The sequence below is a fragment of the Zonotrichia leucophrys genome, chromosome 4, assembly GCF_028769735.1.
Source record: "Zonotrichia leucophrys gambelii isolate GWCS_2022_RI chromosome 4, RI_Zleu_2.0, whole genome shotgun sequence".
Lineage (NCBI taxonomy): Eukaryota > Metazoa > Chordata > Aves > Passeriformes > Passerellidae > Zonotrichia > Zonotrichia leucophrys.
The window spans coordinates 63989604-64010563 of NC_088173.1; the positions used below are offsets into that span (position 1 = coordinate 63989604).

Here is a 20960-nt window from a genome sequence, read left to right on the forward strand (position 1 = left end):
TCAGCAGCTGCTGGTTTTGGTTAAAGGTTATTTCAGGAGAAGTAGGTGCAGGGGAGAGAAGCAGTATCCTTATGGGAGTAGCTGGCATTTGGGAGGCTCATCATCTGGAGATGTAATGCTGCTGGCTTTTGGGGAGGGACAGTGGGAATAGCAGCCTGGTGGGAGAAATCTCCTGGGCTTGTGGGGAGACATGGGCAGTGGGAGGGGATTGAACAGGACAGAGGGTATTGGGAGTCCTGCTGCTTCAGAGTTTTTTTTTTTTGAGGAAAAGAAGGCTAAAGGAGGGCTCTGGGTAGGGGGTGGAATCCCCTGGCTCTCCACTGGTCCAGGCCAAGTGCAGGCAACTGTGTGTGGGAATGAGGGGTGTCTGCACAGGACAGTGATTTTTGGGCTGTATGCTGATGGAAAGTGTGTTTCTGCAGTGCTGGGGCCAGTTCTTTTAGTGTTGAGTTACTCGGTTGGGTTGTGTGACTGAGGTGTATCCCACTGGATGAGAAAACGGAAATCTTCATGGGAATAGGCTGAGGATGCTCCCTGGCATTATGGCAAGGATTTCTGTAAGATGGTTACCTGCCTTGGATTCGTCTGTGGCAGAGGGAGAGCCAGTGTGTGTCTGCATGCATTAGGTGAATTCCCTGGCAGGGCTGATTCCTGGAAAAGAAGGAAATGAGAAAAGGATGATTATCCTAGGCAGTGGCTGCTTTCTTGGGGAACTGATGGAAGTACCAAGCACCCTTTGATGATGTTCCTTATTGATTTGGGAGGAGGGTAACTGTTTATATAACCTGAACTCATGGAAGAAAAATACTTTATTTTTTTATTCATATTTATTGACCGTCTGTAGATGTGTGTGTATTGCAAACAGTTTGAAAGGAGTTTTGTATAGAAACAATTCCAGGCTAGGCAAGCCCTGGAAGTCCAGACCTGCCTTTTTAATGTCTTTTTGCTGCTGTCATGAAAAGCATTTTCTTTTAGCTTTAAGGAATAGCCTCATACCTGTTACTCTCTTGGAGAAACTTAGGATATTTGTGGTTTTTGGGGAATGGATTTGAGAGACTTCTTTTCCGAATAGTAATGCCAAGTAAAAAAAAGAAATGGTATATATTCACTGCTAATAGAACCTCAATTTTTTTCCTCTTACCTGTTTTGATAAAACTTATTTTTTCTTTCTCGCATATAATTCTAGTCTAAAATGTTGCCTGAAAACATAATACATGTTTTTCTCTGTAGATGATTTGTCTGTTTATTAAGGAGTTGGAATTTCTAGTAATGTTTTTAAACTTGGAGCCTGAGAAATGCAAACAGTGGTCATAGTTTTGCAGTCATGTGTCTTCTTTCACATGCCTTGAGTTTGCTGTCTCCTGTCAGAATTGGCTCTGCAGGAGGTTTTTGTTTGGTTCATGGTTGTCAAGAGTTTGGCTTTAAAGGACTTAATGTGTTATTAAATGCTGTAGGTACAAATGGGAAGTAGAAGAGCAGGTGAAAATTATTTTCTAAGTGCAGTGTATTCTATGTGCTTATCTGCTGGACTGAGAGATGTAATTAAATTTGGCATGTTAATCATCCTGTCTAATCTAGATGTATATGATGACTGTATTTGTGGCATTGAGTGTTTTCATTTACACTGTAAAGTTACACCTCGTGCTTCACTAACCAACTAATATCTCACATCTTCTTGTGTTCACAGTGAAGGATGAACATTGTAGCATCGAGTTGCAGTCTTCTAATATTCCATTCCCCTTTTTCCCTGGGAAATCTTTTTTTTTAGACTGCAGTTAGATGTATGAGTAACACACCCCAGATCAGTGATACTTTTTAGAAGTGGAAGGCTGATTTAGGAAGGACTTCAGGTGACTTTTTTCTAAGATGTGGAACCAGCCACTTTAGTTGTTCAAAGATAAACATCTTGGTGTTAACAGAAGCTGAAACAGAGAACACAGAATGTGCCTGATGTGCTTGTGTCTCCTGTTTGATCATAAACCTCCAGAGGGCTCTGGGCTGGCTGGAGGCTGCTGTGGGCTTCAAGCTGCCATGATATGGGCAGGAGAGGAGCTGCTGCTGGGAGGGATGAGAAATTCCCTCGTCACAGAGCTGCAGCAGCTTCCTGAGATAGCATTTGGAGCAGTGGGAGCTTGGGAGCTCCAAACTTGAGAGTGAAATTGGCAGCATTGATTATTGTACAATCAAAAAGATGCTGCACACTTTGTTAATAGACTCTTCAAAGCGCTGTCTGCAGCTCAGTGACACAACCTCTCATCCTGCCTAAACTGAGTTGTCAGCCAGCTGCCTAATTAGCAGATGGAATTAAAGGTGGAAAGGCCCTCTAAGATCATCCAGTCCAGCTGCCCCCAGCCCTGCCAAGACCACCAGTAACCATACCCACGTGTTTTTGAACACTTCCAGGGATAGGAACTCAGCCACTTTCCTGGGCAGTCTGTTCCAGTGCCTGACCAACCTTTCCATGAAGGCTTTCCCCTGTATCCAGTCTAACCCCTGCACCAGAAGTGCAACTTGAGACCATTTCCTCTTGGTCCTGTCTCTTGTTCCCTGGGAGCAGAGCCTGACTCCCCCTGGCTGCACCCTTCTGTCTGGGAGTTTTGGGGAGTGAATGAGAATGAGCTCTTCTCATTCTGACCACGAATTTTTCCAGGCTGAGCCCTCCCAGTTCCCCCAGCCCCTCCTCACCAGACAAGGCAAGTAAAGCACAGAGCAAGAAATGACCTCTGGTTCACTTCCATTTATTGTCCTGAGATTGTAAAGGGTTGGATTAACAAATTCAGGATAATGATTGACTTATTGAACAGTTAGTGTATGTGGTTTGTGTGTGTAGGCTCACTGATGGGCAGTTTGATGGTAGCTGAAAATAATATTTTGACTATATAATGAAATACCAAATTATTCCAGGAATATGGATTTTGTGTGTAAAGGCACCAGTGCTCCTTTCATGATAATACTCTTTTTGTGGTGGGAGATGGCAAATACTAAGCAGGACTTAACCATGCAACCTGACAGTTAGGGAGTAAAAAACAGATTAGACTGTATCCTTTAAACTCTCTTTTTAGTAATATAATGGGGAGCAGTTACGTGTTGCTGATTAAATGTTATGAAGGACTTGGAGGTAGTTGAGTGTGCTTGGCCAAACAATATTACAGTGAAGAGGAATTTTGTCTCTAGGTTTGTGTAAATCACTACCTGAGAGAGTTGTGAGCTGGAAAAGAACTATCGCAATTCTCTTTGTTAAATAAATAGGAACTTGTGGTCAAAAGCTTAAATACAAGCTGATGTCTTTAAGAAGCTACCTGAGGCATTTGTAGATTTAGGAAGGTCAGGAAGATGCTTAATAGATCCAAGGATGTTGGCAATTTGAATCAAATCAGTTTAAGTGCTCAAATTAGATCTGGGGCCTGCATTTGTGTCTGATCCCCATTCTGTTCCTCCCTTTTCATTAGGGTATTATTGTGCTTTAAAATGATTTTCTCTTCCATGCTGCTTAATGAAAGACTTGCTCAAACACTGCACTGGTAAAAAAGAAGAAGCTATTTGAGTAGGAAATACTTAAACATCATCAATTTTAATGAATGCACTGAGAAAAAAAGAACAATTATATGGTTTTTTTTAGTTCTTGGAGGTATGTGTGGATATCCTTATGAATGCATATCTATATTTCTGTCTATCCATACATGTATATAATATATAAATATTATCTATTTTGTGGCTTGGAGCAACCTGGTCCAGTGGAAGGTGAAGGAGGTCTTCGGGGTCCTTTCCCACCCAGACCATTCCATGATTCTGTTTAAATGATCTGTTCATTGGGAAACTCATGGGTAATATTTAATCTGAATTCTCTGTTATTGCTCCTCTCCCTGTTTTATTGGACAATCTGATATTTTACTAGGGCTGTTTTAAGAACTAAACTTCACCTGTGAAATAATTCAGTATTTTTGAAATATCTGAATTGTTCTGCAGTTTGTGCCGTGCACTAAACGAGCAGCATAAATATTTGACTTGCGGGAGGTTTTGTTAATGTTTGCAATAAGCTCACTGCCTATTTTCAGTCTGCTTTATAGTAAGGAGGCAGTAGTGGAAAATTCAGAGCAGTCAGACAAAACAGCTCGTGCTGGATCCTCCCCATCATCTCTGCCTCACAAACATCCAGTGCCTTGCCTGTTGGAGCTTTAGTGGTTGGAATTACTGAACACTGTGTGAGAGAGAGAAGTCCTGTCCTGTTCCTGTCTTCCTGCTGAGCACGTCTGAGCATGAGAGCTCCTGGAACAGAGCAGATGAAGGATAACGTTCCTGTGCCTGCCAAATCCAGAAACATATCACTGCCTTGGACTTAGAATGCCTCCTTCTCTGCAGCAGTCACCATTTGTGTCATTTCTCTGTTCCTGTAAGGATCAGGGAATACCTGCCTGAGTCCCTTAGCACTTGGCTGACACTGCTCTAGATTTTCCCAGTATTTCAGTCTCAGTTGTTCCTGTCGCTTTGGATGCAAAATAATCACAGAATGGTTTGGGTTGGAAGGAACCTTAAAGCTCTTCTCATTCTAACCCCCTGCCATGGGCCAGGGACACCTTCTGCTAGACCAGGTTGCTCCAAGCCCTGTCCAGCCTGATCTTGAGCACTTCCAGGAATGGAGCAGCCCCAGCTTCCTTTGGAAACTAATAAAATGAGCTCAGGTCCAGCCAGGTGTTTGTTACCATCTTCATCAATTTACATTTAACAGAAATAACTTATATTGAAATACCAAAAAAATGGCTGAAATTGGCACTGTTTTCACAGAAAATAGTTGTTTTTTTCAATTAAAAAAAAAATCTAGGACCAGTGATCCTTTTGTCCCATGTCCTGATAAATTTAAATAATATTTGAAATGTATGTGATGGATTTGATTTTCCTTGCTTGTTCCTCTGAAGCTTTTGTGAGCAAATTTCAAACTCTGAGCTTCCTGCACCTAACATGTTTATGAAATCCATGCTGAAAATCCTATATTTAGGTAATGCTGCTGCTCACCAAGCTGTTGTCTTACTGTATTAATTTAGGATACCCTTGGGTCCCCTTTTCTTGAATGGTTTCCTTGAAGAATTTTTTTCTGATTTGAAGTTCTAGGCAGAGCACTTACAATTCCCTTCTTGACCAGACAGAGCTTTGCTTCTTTTTTCCTGCACTCAAAATATTCCCTGCAAGTAGGAGCTTTTAAATCACATCTTGTAAAGCATAGTGAAAAAACAGAGTAAAACAGGCCGAAACAAAATAGTTTTGGGGGAGGAGGGAGCTGCTTCAAACTGGAATTCACCGTAAGAAGAACCACAGCAGTTTGTGCCAGTGCTTTGTTCCTGCACAGCCACATGCTCACATCTGCCCTTTAAACCACTGCAGCATCTTGGAAGCTGGGCTGGAATATTTGGTCATCAATTTTACAGCAGTGAACAGAGATGATAATTTGCTTTTGTGCACAGTTTTGAATGAAATACTCATTTAGTCACCGAAACACTGGAGCAGTAAGGATGTTTGCTTTTTGTTTCCTGCTTTTGTTCCCTTGCTTTGTTCATGGCTGATCCTCACAGAAGTTCCTTTAGATCTACTTGAGATTGTCACTTTTCCTCCTTTTGCTTAAAATAAATATTTATTTGATGGAGAGGCAGGTTGCTTGCAGGGTTTTGGTGGATGTGTGCTGCATACAGATGATTCCAGGCATGGTTTGGGCTTGAATGGGAAATGCTTGGGATATTCAGAATGTAAGGGCTCTGTCCTTATTGCAGAGTTGTGACATCATTAGGGTTGTTAAGAGCCCTTAATTGCACACAGAACAAGCTGTATGTAGCAATCTGATAACCTAAATTTGGGACATTGACATAGTGGGGGATTTGGAGAATAATTGAAAGAAAATGGATTCTGTTTTGGGCTGATAATAAGTGTCTTAGTGCATCTTGCATGATGAAGAAGAATTTAAATGTTACTGATGAATTGAGCAATATTCCTGCTAAAGAGGGGCAGCTGATCAGAACAGATTGTGAGAAGTACTTCTTGGATACCCCAGGATCTGGAGAATATTCCTGGTCCTGGTTGTGGCTTCACTTGCTAAACCAAATTTCCTGCAGTACCACCAGATTCAGAATTTCCAGTTTCCTAAAAATGCAGAAATGAAATTAAGCTGGTTTAAGGGACACCATGCTGACAGAGGTGGTCTGGGCATTCCAGCCAGGGGTTTTCCAGTGTGTAAACTCCCTTTTATTCCCTGCTGTGCCTGCTGGGCTCGCAGCTGCAGAGGTGAAAGCACTGTTGTACACAAACTTAGCTCGGGTGTGCTCAGTGCGTGTTGCAAAAATTTAAATAGGAAGTTGTTGCTTTGTGTAGGTACAGGGTGTTGCACATCATCGTTGGGGTGAAAATTATCTGTAATGACCTTTACCATGAGACAGTGCTGCTCAGCTTTATGCAGGATGTACAAATACAGCTGTGAAAATCCCAGATTTTCTATTATTTCCCTTTGCCCTTTGTTTCCTGATTCTCAGAAACCTTTTTTTTTTCTTTGCTAGTTTCTATAAGCTGAAAGAAAAAAAAACAAGAAAATTGTGCTAGGAGAACACTCTTTGGAAGACTTTCTTATTAGTGTTTGTATTGCTTGAAAATTTAATATCTGTCTCCAAGGTGGTGCTTGTCTACTCAAAGGATAAGAAGCTTGGCACAGATGAATTAGCATTTTTTTGTAAACTCCTTTTATAAACTCAAATACAGAAACTGAGAGGTGTTTTTCCATTCAGAAAATTTAGGTTGGGTCTAATATTTTTTCATGGCAAATGGAAGGAATGTCTTCAATTACTTTGTGATTAAAAGCTATTTAGTTTTCAGTCATTGCAATGAAAAAAATTACTCCTGCAGTGCCTTAGCTGTGTATTGAGTGGCTTTAGTGTTTTTTTTGTCTGTTTGTTTCTGGTTTTGTTTTTTGTGGTGTTGTTTTGTTTTGTGGGACTGGTTTTTGTTTTTGTTTGTCTGTTTTTTCCCTTCAGTTTCTTTGTGCTTGTGTCATTATCTCTTTCCTGTCACAGTTTAGTCGTTTTCCACATGTTCCAGATATTTTGAATGTAATTGCACTATCTAGGGAAAATGTATGATTCAGGTTTACCATGAGCACAGCTTTTAGATTTCATTGCTTGTTACGATCAAGAACGTGTTTGAGTTCCTCTAAAATAAGCTTTTCAGAGTGGTTTTGTGAAGGTTTTTTGCAGCAAGGTGCAACATGTTTCCTACCAGAGTTGTGCACTTGTCTTCTTAATGATTAATTTACACAGTCAATCTCCCATTAATCCAGAGTGGAGAGTGTCACTTGAATTTTATAGTGATTTCAGAGCATAGATCTCTAGTGTCCACTTGCTACATACCTTGATCTTGTGTGAGATCATCAAAGGTGATGCTGCAAAGATTTCCAGCCTTTGCAAGACCTGATTTGCAGAATAGTGTGGAACTGAAGTGCTGACTGGGCTGGCCAGTGCGACAGGAAAAAAAAGCCCAAAAACCAGGGAAAACTCCAGCATTGTTTCCTAGTAAGGATTTTAGTGCTGCTAGAAAAAAGTATACTGCTGTATCCAAATTGTGAGCATGGATTGATGTTGCTGGCTTGCTGGAAGCAAAGTACTGAATTCCAAATAATATAGTGAGGAATAATTAGTTTTGAGGTCACTGGTGATTTTAATTTTAATTTTTTTCAAGGAGAGATCAGGAACAGGCAGAATTGTTGGGTGAGTTGCTTTTAGTTTTGTTGAAAAAGTTGAAATGTATTGTTGTTCAAGACACTCAGTTTGCATCTGCATTGCTGCCTCCTTGTTTGACAGTGTGTCAATGCACTTTAGTTAAGGGATTGATTTATTACACTGAAACACATAACAGGCAGCTCTATAAATTTGGGTCAGTCAGTGTCTTTCTCACAAGCACAGGTTGCAGTGACTCTTTAAAGTTACTGGTTTTCATTTTGGGAGTAGTAATGGGTGTTTAAGTATGCCCTCGTTCAACTTCTGGAGGATGAATCATTTTGAGGAGGTGTTGATGTGGTTCAAAGTCAAAACCAGGATTTGACTTCCCGCCTATGCACACTTTTTCTGAAACATCCATATTAATATTACTGGAATTTAAAATTTTCTTGTGGATACTCTGATAGTCTGTTAACTTTTGTCTGAATTTATGTGATGAGCCCAAAGAAAACTCCAGTGCTACTGAAAGCATGTTAAACCAGTAATTTGTGGTTCACTTTCAGCTTTTCTCAGTACCTGAGCTGTCAAGAATTTCTGGGACAGCAGGCAAATGTCAGTACCAGCAGAATTGTTTATGTGAATGGTACAATAACAGTTTCTATGCAAGTTTGGGGTTTGAATGTGAGAGGATGGGGATTTGAATTTCTGGTAGAAACAGGAATGAGTGGTCTGGCTGGAAAAGCTGAAATGACTTTATAGCCTCTAACTTTACTGTTCCCTTGAGAATAGATGATCACAGACTTGAGGAATCAAGGCAGTTCATCATTTAATCCCCTTGGTACAGTTTCCCTATCAATTAATTAGGGCAAATTATTTATATGGTCCAAAGATGTTCTGATGATGACTCTATTTACATAGGAATTTGGAGATTTGGAAGCATATTTTAATGACAATTTGGATGGCAACTGGTATTCAGTTGTCTATTCTGGGAATAATACTGCCCTACAGAAGAAATGTGGTTAATGTTGCTATAAATATGCTTAAATCATCTTCACTGAGGCTGATGAAAAAGGATATTGTGTGTTAAAAGTGATGGAGTTTAAATGTGATCTTAATTTCTCTATTCAGCACTTATGGGAATTTGTCATGTGATACGGAAAGACAAGAAATCACAATGTGGAAATTGTGTTATAGGATCAAAGCTGGTTGAGGCATCAGAGTGGCCTCTGTGCCTGAGTTTTGCTTGCTTGAAGTGCAAGATGTGTGTGCATTAGCTGGGATGTGGTGCTGGAGGAAACATCCTTTGCTATATTCCCACTGTCTAAACCCCCTGACTTCCAGTATCCCAAGGCAGGGAGGACTGAAGCATGAGTGCAGACATGAAGTTATGGTGACTCACAGTGTGTAGTTTTAGACCTGGGCTCCTCAAGCAGTGCCCTGTGGTAGGACAGGCTGTACATGAGTTTCTGCAGTGCCAGTGAGGTTGGGTGGGCTGGAGCTTCTCCCAGGGAGCATGGAGGGAGTGCTTTCCCTTTTGCTTGTGGATTGATGTAACTTCATCCGTCTCTTCTGCACTTTGCCAAGGGCAGAGGCACCTCCTGCTGTCCCAGGTTGTTCCAAGCCCCATCCAGCCTGGCCTTGGACATTTCCAGGGATGGGGCAGCCACAGCTGCTCTGGGCACCCTGTGCCAGGGCCTTACACTCACACAGGGAACAATTTCTCCCCAATATCCCATCTAACCCTGCCTGCAGTCAGTGGGACAGCATTCCCCCTTGTCCTGTCATTTCACATCCTTGTCCAAAGTCTCTCTCCAGCTCTCTTGGAGCTGTTTTAGGTACTGCAAGGTGCTGGAATTTCTTCCTGGAGCTTTCTCCAGGCTGAACAAATCCCAGCTCTCTCAGCCTGTGTCCATAGAGTTCCTTGCTTTTTACCTGTGGATTTGAAGAAGTTTTGTAGGAGACAAACATGTGTGTGTCTATTGATTTTTGTTTGCACTTGAATTTTTCATTCACTTGGCATTGATTTAAAGCTATAAATTTGCAGATGCCTGAGCCCTTCATGGTTAGGCTTTGTGGGGCTCTCTGGGCATCAAGGCTGTCTTGTGTTTCTGTAGTAAGTTCAATAAATAATAAATCAACTTCTGTCATTCACTGAAGGAAATCTTTCTGTTCAGGTTTAGGGAGATTAACAGGATTCTATAGACACAACTGAAACTGATGTTTCCTTAGTGTCTTGTAACACACTGAAAATATGAAAGTAGGTGGATGAAGGCCACTACCATCAATGCTAAAGGAGGAGATAAACCACTATAAATGATCTCTGTGGTAACTGTCATATCTGAAGAAGAAAAAGCACCCATTTTGAGGTCAGAAAGCATTGTGGAAAGTTTTTAAATTCTCCTAATTTAAATATGTGATAAGAGCAGTTAAAAGGTGCCGTGCCTGATGGCCAAAGTGAGTGTTGGAAGCCCTTTTGCAGGCTGGGCTGTTGATCTTCTGAAGATTAATGGCAGGTCAGGACTGTGACTTGGCATGAGATGCTTTCCCTTTAATCTCCAATTAAATTAAAGAAGCACCAAATAGCTATGATTTTAATAGGGTAAAATATATACACACACATATTTTTCCCTTTCTCATGACTGACTCACATTTCAGCAGAGGTTCTCCTCTAATGACTTCAAGTCCTTTTATAAGATTTTTTATAAGTTGTATGTGTTCATTATTAAGTGTTTAAAAACAAACTCAGGAAAAGTTTGGCCCTGGTGAGTTGTGTGTCGCTGTAACTTCTGCAAGGAGTGAAATAGTAGGAATGGTAAGTTTTGAAATTTTCTTTTTGGGTTGTCTTTTGGCAGCTACTTCTGTATGTAGTATGTGTAAAACATACATGTGGGTAAAGCTCTATGATTTCTGAGATGTGGAGTCTAAGTAATTATTGTGCATGTCACTTATGTTCCTTAATATATGGTATTCTGTTTAAGTAGTGGAGCTAAGGAGAAAAGAGAACAGGTCAGCAGGGTAAAATAGTTGTTTTAAGTAATTTTGATATATGTAATATGAAGTATATTATGTATTAAGTAGTTTTGATATATGTAATGTGAAGTATATTATGTATCATCTCATCCTGATCTTGGTAGCAAAGGTCCTACTGATTATACAGTAAAATATCTTAAAACATTGCTGATCTTGAATACTGTTTGAGATATTTCTGGACACATAGAGATATTCGTGAACGTAAACTTTTCATGTGTATGATTTTGAAATTAAACCCCGCTTAGGATCTAGAAATGTAAATAAAATCTTATGAGCTGCCTTTTGAGGAACCCTATCCATAGACTGCACAGGACATGTTGTTCTAAATGGGCACTGAACTAAAGGTAGATGGGGCAATATGCCACCTGCACTCTTATTCCAGGGCATCTTCAGAAATATTACTGCAGGAGAGAAGGGGAGACTGAGCTCAGAGCTCAGTGTGAACTGCAGTTCCTCCTGAGGGGCAGCTCTGGTCTCTGTTCTCTGTGACAGGACCCGAGGGAATGGCTGGAGCTGTGTTGGGGCAGGTTTAGGTGGAGATCAGGAGAGGCTCATCCATCCCCCAGAGGGTGCTCAGGCAGTGCCCAGGCTCCCCAGGGAGTGGCCGTGGTGCCAGGGCTGCCAGAGCTCCAGCAGCGTTGGGGCAATGCGCTCAGGCTCAGGTGGGATTGTTGGGGTGTCCTGTGCAGAGCCAGGAGCTGGACTCAGTGATCCTTGCAAGCCCCTTCCAGCTCAGGATATTGTGGGATTCTATGTGGAAATAAAGCCAAACCCAGTACAGCAGTCCTCCCTGCTGTCCTTGCTTCCTGGTGATATCCGGAGCAAACCAGCGGCAGCAACTGCAACAGGATTGAAAGTGGGGAAGCGAAATTGCTGTGCATCACTTGGTCTGGTTTGGGTTTTTTTTTTATTTAGATTTTTTCCACAGCCATGGTTTGTGCCTTGAGTTGTTTTTTGTGTTTTCACTGAAGTTTACATTCAGAAGGGTTGTGGCACACTTCCCTCTCCAAGTGCACTAATACAGGATAGAATTACAGGACTGATTTATGAAGTGGATAACAGCTGTGATGCTGAATTGATTGGTACAAGGAGGTGCCTTGCAGCCCCTGCAGACAGGCTGGGTGCTATCAGACTGATGCCATCAGAGTCTCAGCTGCCAATCTGAACATGCTTTCAGAGAGCTGTTTCCACACCCAGTTTTTGGAGAATGGTGAGTCCTTGCCCAAGCTGGCTCAGACTGCAGAGCCCATCCCGAGCCCTGGAGGTGGGAACATGGGACACGTGTTTACATCTTGTGTTACTTACATGCACCGAGGCAATTTGTAGGACTCCTGTCATAACATTTGTGTTGTGTTGCCCCTAAAATAGCCCATGTTATACTTTGTCCTGATTGTTTGTATACTGATGACATTCACTGGTTCAAATGAGATTTTCTGCCTTTTTCATTGCTGCTCTTTTAATCTTAATGCTTTGATTAGATTTTCAGAAGTTTTATTGTATCCTCTATATCATTAATTCACTTTTAAAGTTTTTTCTTCATCTAATTATAATTGAATTTTGCCCTTGAGCAGGTGTATGGATAATCTTTTAAGAGCAGTTTTAAAAGTAGGGTGAAGAAGGTGAAGAGCTAGTAATAGAAAGTAACATTAGTTGAGTCTTTGGTTTGTGCAGTAGTGATTTAAAAAAATGGAGGGAAAGATGATCTGCTATCTTTAGACCTATCAGTCTGACCTTGAGATCAAAATTTAAGAATGTGTGAAAGAATGTTGGTTAACAGACAGAAATTGCTAGGTAGATTTGCCATTTGTAAGTGATACTGTTTAAAATACAATATATACATGTGCTGGATGTGTTATAAGTATCATTTAGGATGAAGGCACCTGTAAGAGATAAATAGGTGCAATCAGGGCTTTGGAAGCCTCTTTGATTCAATGGCACCACCCAGAGCAGAACTGCACTGTATGACCTATGAAGAACTTTTCACCTGTGTGTGGTAGTCAGGAAATCGGGAGAGTTTTATCTTCCATTCTGCCATTTCTATTGAGATGGAATTAATCAGGCTCCTTCTCATATTACAGGTGTGGAAGGGGAGCAGTTGGTGAAGTGTTGAACAGGAGGATAAGGGTTAAAAGAGGGGCCAAGGGAGGGGATTCTGCCCTGCTCAGGTGAGACCTCACCTGCAGAGCTGCCTCCAGCTCTGGGCCCCCACCTTAGGAAGGACCTGGAGCTTTTGGAGCGAATCCACAGGAGGCACCAAGATGATCAGAGGGATGGAGCAGCTCTGCTGTGAGGAAAGGCTGAGAGAATTGGGATTGTTCAGTCTGGAGAAGACAAGGTTCTGGGATGACCTAATGGTGGCCTTTGAGTAACTGGAAGGAGCTGACAAGAAAGATGTAAAGAGACTTTGGACACAAGGACTTTTGGAGAGACAGAATGGGGGGAAATGGCTTCAAACAGAGACAAATGTTGATTTGGATTAGAAATAAGGAAGAAGCTTTTTATGATGAGGGTGGTGAGGTGGCACAGGTTGCCTAGAGAAGCTGTGGCTCCCCCATCTCTGGAGGTGTCCAAGATCAGGTTGGATGGAGCTTGGAGCAGTCTGGGCTAGTGGAAGATGTCCCTGCCCATGGTGGGGGTTTGGAATTGCATGGGCTTTAAGGTCCCTTCCAACCCACACCATTTCATCATTCTGTTGTGAGAGATAAAATGATGTTTTGCTTCAGCCATAGGAATGTATGCTTTATGTCATGTAGACAAAGATGTAGCTAGCCCCTGACTCAGCTGCCGTGTTTATAGTAATAAATAGTCTTGCTTCAATGACTTTGTTCTCTTTCAACTTTATTGGTGAGTGGGTGTTTCTCACAATTTGGGGAATTGTCTGGGAAACCTGACCTGTGATTCTGCCGAGCAGGACAACGGGAAGAGGGGAAGGCACATGCTGCTGATTCTAGCAGCCCCTGACATGGACATGGAGTATCTTCTTCTGAAATGTTGTTTGGATTCCCTTATCTGGGAAGTAGGGAAAGGCTGCCAGTTCCTGGAACAAATGGCCTGACGCTCAAAAATGATTTGCAGGCAATAATGCTCTCTTTTGCAGATCTTAGAAGAAAGGGGTTGTTGCCCCAAACATCAGCCCTGGACATTTACATGCATCAGGTAAAATTGGGAGATTGGATGTTGGTAAAATTTTGGAAACTTGACACTGACATGGGAAGGCCCCTTTCCAATACACTTGGTAATTGGGACAGCAGTGCACACTACAGAGGGAGGGTGGGTGCCTGCAATCTGAATTAAAGGACCAGTGGAGTCACCTCCCAGGGACTGGACTGTAGTACAAAGAAGTAACCCTCTAAAATTAACCTTCAAAAGATAATCTGTCCCAGAAATGAGTAATTTAAATTTTATTGCCTGGATTATAATTTTAGTCCTAGTAAACCCTGTTTTAGCTGACTGTTGCATTAAATGCCATAGAACCTGGAAAGTTGCTGGAAAAAATTAATGGGGCTTCACCCATCATATCTGGCTTAGTATGGTATCCTGTTCTGATAAACCTACAAAAGATCAGGAAAGGATCCCTGGTGGAGCACAAACCTAACTGGATTGTCCAAAATTTAGGAACATAGGCTCAAACATCAGAAAGCTTGCTTATGTGCCAGTACAGAAATGAAACACACTGTGGGATTCTCAGTCCTTGGATAACCTATTTGGGAAAACCTAATGGAGGAAGATGGGCTTCTGTTATGTGCCTTTGCTGGATTATTGCTTATACCTTGTCTTATTCCCTGTTTTACCAGGTTAATTGCTAGTGTTGTAGAAGAAATGCAGGTGATCAGAATGCCAGGGAACCCAAACCTAGCAGCTGCTAGTCAGAGAGTAGGAGCCCAGAAGATCACCGTCCCAAGGGGGCGAGATCAGAACAGAGTGAAACCAGAAGCTGACCTACATCTTATTTTACACAAGCTAGAGTAAAGCTGTGCACCACAGCAGGAAACAAAGGCCTAAAATTTTGGAATAAGCCTAGCTCAGCACAAACAGGAGTTTGCCAAATAACAGGTCTGGAGTGTAACTGTTACTTGTGAATAGAAGCTTTTTGCAAATAGGGCCCAGCCCACAGCGGCCAGACAGATAACCAAACCAAGGGCCTCAGCAAAAAGGTGATACATAAAAAGGAGGTGGATTGTGGGGGGTAAAATAATGTTTTGCTTCAGCCATAAGAATGTATAGTTAATGTCACGTAGGCAAAGATGTAGCTGGCACAAGGCTAGGGCTCGGGAGGGAGTGTGGCAGCGAGGAAAAGGGGAGTCAAGTGATGGTTGTTAAACCAGGTGAGGGTGGAGGAGCTGTTGGTTTGAGTGCAGTAGGAGCTGAAAGAATAGAAGTTCCTGAGTACCCAGGCAGTGGGAGAGGGGACAGGGACACCCCCGGGCGGGGAAGGGCATAAAGGTTTGTACATTTTAGGGGGAGGTGTGCCTCCTCAGTGAGATGCACCCGCCACAGGTGCCATGTTTATATTGATAAGTAGTTTTGCTTCAGTGACTTTGTTCTCTTTCAGCTTTATTGGTGAATTTCTCACACTGTGAAAGAAAGGGAGAGGGTTGGAACTGGAACCTGATGTAGTATTTTCATTCATGGAAAAGTGAAGAGATGTGCACTTCTTATATCACTGATGATGCCACTGTGCAGCAGGGTGCAGAGATCACACCATCATCTCGGCAGAGCAGGGGGAATGGAGTGACAGAACAGGGCTGAGATGGCTTCCCACTCACAGGGATTTACAGAAGAAGCCTCTCAAGATAGAATTACATTAAAAAAAGACCCAGAAACAGTAATTGGTTCTTTGAATGGTTGTTACTTGTCAGCATGATGCATTTGGGAAGACAAAGGAAAAAGGCAGAGAGGAAGGAGGAAAACTGATACTATGGTTCAAAGCCCTGGTAGGAATATCTTCTGGATAATATCATCACTCTCTGATCAGTTTGTTTCTTTATAATCATGTGTTTGTGAAGAGGATTTTTCTGGTTTTTGTTTTTAGGTGCTCTGGCAGTCATTTCTCTTTAAGTTTTTTATGTCTGTTGATCAGCAAATGCTCTTGGCCTGCAGCTGTTTCTTACCAGTGTAAGAACCGGGTGGTGTTCATTCCACAGTGCTTCATGGGTGCTACACTGAAATTACTATTTCAATTACTGAAGGTAATTTTAAAATGGAACTAGTCCTCATGTTTAATCCAGAGATGTTGATGATTCACCCCAGCACCAGTCATTCCATGATTCTCTGCATCTCTCCCTCTACAGCCCAGTGACATCTACTCAGATTTGGAACTGGAAGTCAGTAATTGTAGAACATTTTGTCATGCCATCTTCCCTTTAAAAACCTATTAAGTTGTTTTAAAAATATTTTTTATTATTTTTTGTTACATGTTGCTCTCCAGTTCATTGGGAGCAGGTGGATACTTTATTTCTTAACAGTCACCCTGTCAGCTTTTTCTCAAATGGAAAAAATACTTTTATATTAAAATTTAACTAAACATATAAAGGCTTGTCACACTCTTAATATAGAACAGCAGCCTCAAATGGAATAAATTAGAGCAAAACAATGTGCGTATGTTACCACTTCTCACGGAGAGCTGCTGACAGCAGAGCAGGCTGGGGGTGTCTCCCCCTCTGCTTTCTGTCTGGAGCTGAAGTTCACCCCAAACCCACTGGTTGAGGAATCCTGACAACCATGACTCTTTGTGAGCCTCACAAGGCTTTGAAGGTGTTCTTCTATATATAAAATTAACTTGCAGGAAGTAATTTTTTTTTTCCCGTTCCTTACAATGTTGTAGTGTTTGTTTTTTCTTTGGTGTGTTTTGGGTTTTTTTTTTTTTTTTGAAGCACAGGGTTTTATGTTTCCAGCTTTCTGCTGTAAATTCTGTTCTCCCAGCTTAGTTGCCTTGTGTGATGTGTAGTCACTGTTCATGTGATGAAGTTTGTGCTTAGAGGATTGAAACACTAATTTCAACCACTGGATTCAGATAAAACCTCATGTGGAACATTGTATTTTTGGTGTGGAAGGGTGGAACCTGTACAGAAGTGAGGTTAAAGTTTTGTGAAATGTCAGTAAGGCATGTTTGCAAATTACTGTTTTTTCCTCCCCTACATTTACTTAGATAATTGTTTTTTGATTTGTTTTTAGGGTTAAAAAGTGGTTGTTTTTAATGCAGTACTGAAGTGATACTGTTAGTAACCTTGCAAAAGTTTTGCATTAACATTTAATTTTCATGTGATGGTTCACTACACTGAGCCTTTCATAGAATCCTCCTCTTGCCAATGCCTCTGTGTTAGGGCATTGTGGGAATGTGACTGGGATAGGCAGGATGCAAAGTGCTCTGCAGCAAATTAGTGGCTGGGTGAGGTTGTTTGTCTGGCAGAGCAGCCTGTGCTTATTGACAAGTCACAGCACTGCTCATGTAGAAATAATTTTGTCTCCAGAGAAGAGAGAATGGAGAATCCTGGGAAAATAACTGCTTTTGGGTTCAGTGCGTGGCAATGAGGATCACAGGCAAGAGACAGCTCAGACCAAACTCCAAATAAATGCATCAGCCATGGCTTTTGTCCATGAGGGAATTCCATATTGATCATTATGGAACCAACATTGACACCGTGAAATCCTGTGTCTCACTGAGATAGCAAATGTGTCATGCAAATAATAACTACATTTTTTTGAGTTCCAAAGCAGCAGCACATTTAGTATGAACTGTGCAAGACTCCTATTTCCCTCTGATGTTGAAGGGGTTGTAAAAGGTCCTGGGGGTGAGTTTAATAATTGTCTTTGCCTGTAAAGTCCTGTGGGCTTTCAAGAGTTTTCTGTGTTTGCTGTCATGAAACACATTTGGATTCAGCCTTAAAGCTGTTGCCCCCACATAGAAAATGATTACATTAGTTAAACATTGAAATTAACGTTCCACATCTTTAAAATGAGCGTTCAGTATTTATCAGTTCTTGCCTTTTCTGTCCCTGAAATACCAGACAGTTATTTAGGGAGAGGGGGAAACAAACAAACAAAAAAAAAAAAACCAAAAAACCACAAACAAACAAAAAAATCATGTGATTTATGGTGGAGTTGATGGCAAAGGCCTAAATGTTGCTTGTCCTCCTTGCTTTGGAGGGTTTGGGTCAGGGTTAGCTGAGCTGATACCAACAGGTATTAGCTCAGTCTTGGCCCAGTTTTATTATATTTTACTGGTGGTCTGGATGAGGGGATCGAGTGCACCCTTAGCACGTTTGCAGATGACAAGAAACTGTGGAAGTGTCAGTCTGCTGGAGGACAGGAAGCTGTGCAAAGGGGTCAGGGCAGCTGGACTGATGGGCTGAGACCCCCGAGCTAAGGGTCAGTAAGGCCGGGTGCTGAGTCCTGCTCTGGAGTGCAGCAAACTCACAGAGCACTCCAGGTGACAGAGGGGCTGGGAAAGGCCCTGGGGGTGCTGTGACAGCTGCTGAACATGAGCCCAGCTGTGCCCAGGTGTACAGGGGGCTGATGGCCCCTGGGCTGTGGCAGCATGGCCAGGGCAGTGCCCGTCCCTGTGCTGGCACTGCCGGTGCAGCTCTGGAGAGCCCTGGAGGGGCTGGAGCGTGGCCAGGGCAGGAACAGAGCTGCCTGGGAAGGGGCTGGAGGATCCCTGAGGGAGCTGGGCAGGGGCTGCAGAATCCCTGAGGGAGCTGGGAAGGGGCTGGAGAATCCCTGAGGGAGCTGGGCAGGGGCTCAGCCTGGAGCAAAGGAGGCTCAGGGGGCCCTTGTGGCTCTGCACAGCTCCTGCCAGGAGGGCACAGCCGGGGGGGTCGGGATCTGCTCCAGGAAACAGGGACTGGAGCAGAGGGAACGGCCTCAGGCTGGGCCAGGGCAGGCTCAGCTTGGACACCAGCAGGAATTCTTTCCTGGAAAGGGAGCTCAGGCCTTTACAGGGGCTGCCCAGGGAGGTGGTGGAGCCTCCATCGTCCCTGGAGGTGCCCAGGGAAGGCCTGGATGCGGCACTCGGTGCTCTGGGCTGTTGGACAAGGGGGGCTGTCACAGGTTGGACTGGGTGATCCTGGAGGGCTTCTCCTACCCCAATAATTCTGATTCTGTTACTCCTATTGCTCCTTTCACTGGGGCAGTTCTGGGGTTGTATCTGTGCCAGCTGCTGCTTTCTCACCTGTAATATTTAACTAATGGGGAGCAGTAAAGGGGCTTTAATTTTACAGCTCAGTTTTAAACCGACTAATTTCCTGGGAAATGCCATTTCATGGTTTGGGAATTGCCATGAGCTTTAAACTCTGGTTGTTAACCTTGCTGAGATGAGAAACTCACCCCTAAGTGAAGAGTTCTGCAGCTATAGCAGCTAACCAAGAACTGCTTCCACTCTTTCTGAACTACGGATTGTAATTAGTGGAACCGTTTGACTCTGAGCCAATTTGAACAGCCTGTCTTAATCTAAATAAAACTCAAATGCTTTCAGCAAGTTTTGCCTCCCTTTTCCCCTATCAGCCTTTAATAAATAAATTAAATAATGAGATGCAAAAAGCTCAGAATAGTACTGCAGAGCTCTTGGCAGGCAGGAAAGCAGCCATTGCCGCGGGTGGGATGAAGGGGAAAACCAAGTTGGGTCCCCCAACCTGCCCTTGCTTGTCCCTGTCACACACTACTGTGACAGCTCACCTTCTTCCCAGAGCTTATCTCTCTCCTGAGAGCTGGGCACCACTTTTCCCTCTGCTTTGGCAATCATGTTTCCTTTTTGAGGTTTCAGCTCTGTGTGTTCAGGTGTAACGGGTTTACGGTACCTGGGCTATGGGAACCTCACCTGGTCAAGCACTCCTGGTCCAGGTTCTTGGGATCCTCAGTGGGGCTCTGTAATTGGATGTGGGAGTTTTAAAATTTCCTAGGAAACTTTGTGCAGACATATTTTAAATTATTTTTGTCATGAAACCATGAATTTTTATTTGTACATTTGCATAGATAATTTTAGCATAAGAACAAAATGGTTCCTGAAAGCTGTTGTCCAGTGCCTGGTACCTTTGGATTTTTCATATGTCTAAGAGGAATTTACCTCTTTGTTTGCTTCCCTTCTTGTGCTATAAATTATCTCTGACAGATTAATTTGAAGCACAGGAGATGAGAGGAAGTACTGACCTTATGATGCACTGATGCATCTGTGATTAGGTCTAAGAAACATTCAGCTTTTTTCCTCCTTTGACCTGAAGTTTGGTATTTATTGTGTTAAATATCTGAAACGAGGGCTGACACCACGATTGCCCTTGGTGTTGTACCTCTGCTACACGTGTGTGTGTTACTCAGCCCCACAGCAGGACAAGAGTTGCTTTGGGCCTGGAACAAAGATATATCCAAGAGGAAAAGAGCCTGGTGGATACCCAAGTCATATCAGCACCTTGGAATGCTTCTGAGCATGGGCAGCACAGCGGTGTTGGAGCGCGCTGCAGGGCAGCACTCCCTCTCTGTGACGTGGCTCATGGGCTCCTGCTCTGCAGGGCTCCACTCAAGTGCTCCATCATAGGGTACAGTGAAGTGGCATTTCTTTGTTTGAGCAACTTTGAGGCAAAAATGAATTTTTCCTTACAGGTTTAAGGGTGTGGACTGGGGGTGGTCAATGTTTCTCCTATAAATAATGTTTTAAGGCATCTTGGTTGTGAATAGAGATAATGAAGTGAAAATGTAAGAAGCTAAATGGGAAAGTGGAATGAGGCAAAACCTTTTCCTTTCCTGTTTTTCTTAATAAACTAAGGCAAGCACAGCAGTATTTTGTGCACAATTCCTTGTTAGTGCAAACAGACTTTTAGAATCATGGAATAGCTTGGGTTGGAAGGTACCTGAAAGTCCGTTGCATGTTATTCCATTCCTCTGCCATTAGTGGGAACACCTTCCACTGTCCCAGGCTACTCCAAGCCCCATCTAGCCTGGCCTTGGACACTGCCAGGGATCCAGGGGCAGCCACTGCTTCTCTGGGCAACCTGTGCCAGGGCCTCATCTCTCCTGTAGAGAATAATTTCTTCATAATCTAATTTAAACCCTCCTTCATCTTAGTGCCATTTCCTATGGACATTGCCAGAGCGAGGAAAGATTGGTGGTGACTGAATCCTAAATAAGAAGTTGGGACTTTCTTTAGAGTTGTTTAGTAGAGAGGTGGCCTGTCAGTCATGTTCAGCTTGGTGAAGTGAGGGGTTATTTCAAAACTTTGCATAACTAGTGTTGAGCCACTGTCTTTGTTTTTGTTGT

General features: G+C 42.8%; 1 protein-coding gene across 1 annotated transcript in view; it reads left to right on the forward strand.

Annotated features, from left to right (window-relative positions):
- The window catches only part of ATRN (attractin), a 150330-nt gene that overhangs the window by 1753 nt on the left and 127617 nt on the right, over positions 1 to 20960 (forward strand). The window lies entirely within an intron of this gene.